At 39.0% G+C, this 5,723-nt stretch overlaps 1 pseudogene; it reads left to right on the top strand.

The window, feature by feature from the left end:
• Positions 1–803: 803 nt before the first annotated feature.
• The window catches only part of LOC107565559 (NACHT, LRR and PYD domains-containing protein 12-like), a 168,278-nt pseudogene continuing 163,358 nt past the window's right edge, over positions 804–5,723 (top strand).

Below are 5,723 nucleotides of genomic sequence, written 5' to 3'. Positions count from 1 at the left end.
TGGACGCCTCTGTTCTTTCGTAGTGGTGTAGAAAACGAGCTACAAGCGAGTTTTCCTCAAAACAAGCTTTCCTCCGCTCTGTACAAAATACATTGATCTCAATGCTGGCGTCTGAGAGAAAAGTCCGAAGGGACCGTCTGCAAAGAGCGAAACGCGAAAAATGTTACTAATAAAATACTCAATAACTTCACAGTAACACGATGCAGTGTCACCGAATTCAGTTCACACATCACTGCTCTCCTGCTGGTTATACTACAACACTTATTTTAAAAGCAAAATAAGTGTTGTGGTATAACCAGCAGGAGAGCAGTGATGTGTGAATTGAATTTGGTTAAAGTACAGTGTGTTACAGTGAAGTTAAGTAGTTTTCATGAAAAAAAAAATTATAATAATAAAAAATGTGCCAAAGCAATTATTTTCAAAATTAGTGTTGTAGTATAACCAGCAGGAGAGCAGTGATGTGTGAGTTAAATTTGGTAAAGGTACAGTGTGTTACAGTGAAGTTATTGACTATTTTATCCAGTAGAGTGAATTTATTAAATATATATAAAAAAACAATCAGACACATCATTCAGAAGCCATTCTTTTCAAAATAAGTGTTGTAGTATAACCAGCAGGAGAGCAGTGATGTGTGAACTGAATTTGGTGACACTGCATCGTGTTACTGTGAAGTTATTGAGTATTTTATTAGTAAGATTTTTCGCGTTTCGCTCTTTGCAGACGGTCCCTTCGGACTTTTCTCTCAGACGCCAGCATTGAGATCAATGACTCGCTTGTAGCTTGTTTACTACATCACTACGAAAGAAAAAAGGCGTCAGTTGTGTAGTAAAACCGTTTTGCTCATGATTTATTGATCTGGAAATGTAGAATCTGTGAATATCTTGCCAACTTTATCGAACTGTGAATCTGTGTGAGAATAAGGTGAGTGCTGAGAGCTCAGGTCTCTGCTTTACAGGGGACTTCCGCATTCAGGTTTCCTCTAAAGGACACATCATTTCATATGATTCAATATTTTATTTTGCAAGAAAACGCGGTTTCATTGGTGTTTGGTGTTGTCTGTGGTTTATTTTATCATTTGTTTCACTTGACTAACATTGTGTATCTGAGTGAACGCCGCGTCTCATGATCCTGTTTCTCTCCGGATCCCTTCAATCAAGTCAAGTCAAGTCACCTTTACTTCTATAGTGCTTTTAACAATACAGATTGCATCAAAGCAACTGTACAGCATTAATTAGGAAAATAGTGTGTCAATAATGCAAAATAACAATAGTAAACACAAAATTTTCAGTTAAAGGTAGTTCATCATTGAATTTAGGGATGTCATCATCCAGCTCAGTTCAGTTTAAATAGTATCTGTGCAATCAATCAGTGGAAATTAAGTGTCCCCAATTAAGCAAGCCAGAGGCGACAGCGGCAAGGAACCAAAACTCCATCGGTGACAGAATGGAGAAAAAACCTTGGGAGAAACCAGGCTCAGTCGGGGGGCCAGTTCTCCTCTGACCAGACGAAACCAGCAGTTCAATTCCAGGCTGCAGCAAAGTCAGATTGTGTACAAATGCTAGAAACGTGGCTTTCAAAGGAAAGATTGCTATCAAATAGCACACCTAGGTTCCTAACTGATGACGAAGAATTGACAGAGCAGCCATCAAGTCTTAGAGAGTGTTCTAGGTTATTATATGCAGAGTTTTTAGGTCCTATAATTAACACCTCTGTTTTTTCAGAATTTAACAGTAAGAAATTACTAGTCATCCGGTTTTTTATATCAACTATGCATTCCGTTAGTTTTGCAAATTGGTATGTTTCATTGGGCCACGAAGCAATATAGAGCTGAGTATCATCAGCATAACGCCGTGTTTCCTGATGATATCTCCCAAGGGTAACATGTAAAGCGTGAAGAGTAACGGCCCTAGTACTGAGCCTTGAGGTACTCCATACTGCACTTATGATCGATATGATACCTCTTCATTCACTGCTACGAATTGATGGCGGTCATACAAGTACGATTTGAACCATGCTAATGCACTTCCATTAATGCCAACAAAGTTTTCTAATCTATTCAAAACAATGTTGTGGTCAATAGTGTAAAACGCAGCGCTAAGATCCAATAGCACTAATAGAGAGATACAACCACGATCAGATGATAAGAGCAGGTCATTTGTAAGTCTAATTAGAGCAGTCTCAGTACTATGATACTGTCTAAATCCTGACTGGAACTCCTCACAGATACCATTTTTCTCTAAGAAGGAATATAATTGTGAGGATATTATCTTTTCTAGTATCTTGGACAGAAAAGGGAGATTCAAGATCGGTCTGTAATTAACTAGTTCTTTGGGGTCAAGTTGTGGTTTTTTGATGAGAGGCTTAATAACAGCCAGTTTGAAGGTTTTTGGGACATATCCTAATGACAATGATTAATTAATAATAGTCAGAAGAGGATCTATGACTTCTGGAAGCACCACTTTTAGGAGCTTAGATGGAATAGGGTCTAACATACATGTTGTTGGTTTAGATGATTTAACAAGTTTATACAAATCTTCCTCTCCTATAGTAGAGAATGAGTGGAATTGTTCCTCAGGCGATCTATAGCACACTATCTGATGTGATACTGTAGCTGACGGCTGCATGGTTACAATTTTATCTCTAATAGTATCGATCTTGGAAGTAAAGTAGTTCATAAAGTCATTACTGCTGTGCTGTTGCGAAATGTCAACACCTGTTTATGCTTTATTTTTCGTTAATTTAGCCACTGTATGGAATAAATACTTGGGGACGAAAAGTAATCAGATCTAGCAGTTTTTAATGCTTTCCTGTAGGATAGGTTACTTTCCCGCCAAGCAATACGAAATACTTCTAGTTTTGTTTTCCTCCAGCTGTGCTCCATTTTCCGGCCTGCTCTCTTTAGGGTGCGGGTGTGCTCATTATAACACGGTGTCAGACTGTTTTCCTTAATCTTCCTTAAGCGTAAAGGAGCAACTGTATCTAAAATGCTAGAAAAGAGAGAGTCCATAGTTTCTGTTACATCATCAAGTTGTTCTGAGGTTTTGGATATGCTAAGGAATTGGGATAAATCAGGAAGATTACTTACAAAGCAGTCTTTTGTGGTAGAAGTGATGGTTCTACCATACTTGTAACAAGGAGTAGAATTTACAGTTTTATCTATATGAAGTTTGCACAAGACTAAATAATGATCTGAGATATCATCGCTTGGCTGCATAATTTCAACACCATCAACATCAATTCCATGTGACAGTATTAAATCTAGAGTATGATTTCGACAATGAGTAGGTCCTGACACATGTTGTCTTACCCCAATAGAGTTCAAAATGTCTAGGAATGCTGATCCCAATGCATCTTTTTCATTATCAACATGGATATTAAAATCACCAACAATTAAAACTTTATCTGCAGCCAGCACTAACTCTGATATAAAATCAGCAAATTCTTTAATAAAGTCTGTATGGTGCCCTGGTGGCCTGTATACAGTAGCCAGTACAAACATCACAGGGGATCTATCTTTAACATGTGCTTCTCTGGATAATGTTACATGAAGCACCATTACTTCAAATGAGTTATACTTGAAGCCCGCCCTCTGAGAAATACTGAAAACATTGTTATAAATTGAAGCAACACCTCCCCCCTTACCTTTTGGACGTGGCTCATGTTTATAACCGTAATCTTGGGGGGTAGACTCATTTAAAATAATGTAATCATCAGGTTTTAGCCAGGTTTCTGTCAAACAGAGCACATCTAGGTTATGATCAGTGATCATATAGTTTACAAAAAGTGCTTTCGTAGAAAGGGACCTGATATTCAATAAGCCAAGCTTTATCATTTGTTTATCCGTATTACATCTGTTTTTTATTTGTTGAATATAAATTAAATTAAGTTTTTAGTATTTTCTAGTTTGGGGAACAGACACAGTCTCTACAGTGTGATATCTAGGTGGAAGAGTTTCTATGTGCTGAGAATTAACTGATTTCTGTGACATGAGGCGGCTAGCAGACGGTCGGTTTAGCCAGTCTGTCTGCGTCCTGACCTGAGCCCCAGTTAGTCAAGTACAAACTCTAAGAATATGTGCCATATTTCTAGACAGAAGAGCAACACCACCCCAGGAGGGATGAAGACCACCTCTTTTCAACAGGCCAGGTCTGCCACAAAATCTCGTCCAATTGTCTATGAAACCTATGCTATTCTGCGGGCACCACTTAGATATCCAACCATTGAGTGACGACAGTCTGCTATGTATCTCGTCACCACGGTAAGCAGGGAGGGGAACAGAGCATTTTGCAGTGTCTGCCATCGTACTTTAAAGTTCACACACCTCTTGCAAGTTCACACACCTCTGAATATATGTTTAGCATTAGCCAGCACTTTTAAATTTGCAAAGATGTCAGGCACTCTGGATCCCGGTAAACATTGGACTATGGGGGCTGGTGTCTCTATTTTCACGTTCTGTACAATAGAATCGCCAATAACTAGAGCACTTTGATCAGGTTTCTCAGTGAGTCACTGAGTGGGGAGAACCTGTTTGATGTTTTGATCAGGACGGAAGAGCGGTGTTTTGACCTGCGACTATGCCGCCTCACAGTCACCTAGTCGCCCTGCTACGTAGGCTCTGTAACAGGAACGAACAATGTACAGTACTCCCTGAGCTAGTCACATAGCCGTATCTGGAGCCCTCACATTCTTACTATCCTCAATTAAAGTTTGGATGTGTGTCTAATTCTGAAACCTCTGTCAGCCTAACTATTTCCCTGCATTTGAATGCTTGAAATGCTTTGAAAGCACATGTGAATCCCTCGTCGCCGACAGAGAGAGATAAACTATACATGTGGCAAGCGGTGCAAGCATCAATAGCAGGAGAAGAAGCCATTACTCACTGTGATTGATGAATGATTCTGACTTACCACTGTTGGTTGATGAACTTGTGAAAAAACGGAGCAAGAGAAAAAAAATAGAAAGAGAACAGCAATAGACGGGAATGGAAACGGGAATGACAAGCTAACCAGCTAACGAATGCTAACGCGCTGCACATGCGCTGCACTCTCGGTTTTAGAATAAAAGTGAACGATCAAATTAATCAGATTAGTTAGATAGATAATATCAGAAATATGGTGGGAATTAATTCCCTGCATTTGAATGCTTGAAATGCTTTGAAAGCACATGTGAATCCCTCGTCGCCGACAGAGAGAGATAAACTATACATGTGGCAAGCGGTGCAAGCATCAATAGCAGGAGAAGAAGCCATTACTCACCGTGATTGATGAATGATTCTGACTTACCACTGTTGGTTGATGAACTTGTGAAAAAACGGAGCAAGAGAAAAAAAATAGAAAGAGAACAGCAATAGACGGGAATGGAAACGGGAATGACAAGCTAACCAGCTAACGAATGCTAACGCGCTGCACATGCGCTGCACTCTCGGTTTTAGAATAAAAGTGAACGATCAAATTAATCAGATTAGTTAGATAGATAATATCAGAAATATGGTGGGAATTAAGTTATATTTTATCACTTTAAACTAGGGATGCACCGATACCACTTTTTCCAGTACTCGCCCGATACTGATACTTTTATTTTTGGTGCTTGCCGATACCGATATTTTTATTGCATTTGTACATTTTTTAAATATTGGGTACAGAAACCAAAAGGGTATGTATAATGTTAGTTGGTTAACTTAATTTATCAAATAGATACAGTCAAACCAAAATTTATTCAGACAC

The sequence above is a fragment of the Sinocyclocheilus grahami genome, unplaced genomic scaffold, assembly GCF_001515645.1.
Source record: "Sinocyclocheilus grahami isolate Dianchi unplaced genomic scaffold, SAMN03320097.WGS_v1.1 scaffold1008.1, whole genome shotgun sequence".
Lineage (NCBI taxonomy): Eukaryota > Metazoa > Chordata > Actinopteri > Cypriniformes > Cyprinidae > Sinocyclocheilus > Sinocyclocheilus grahami.
This window is presented reverse-complemented; position numbering and strand designations above follow the sequence as displayed.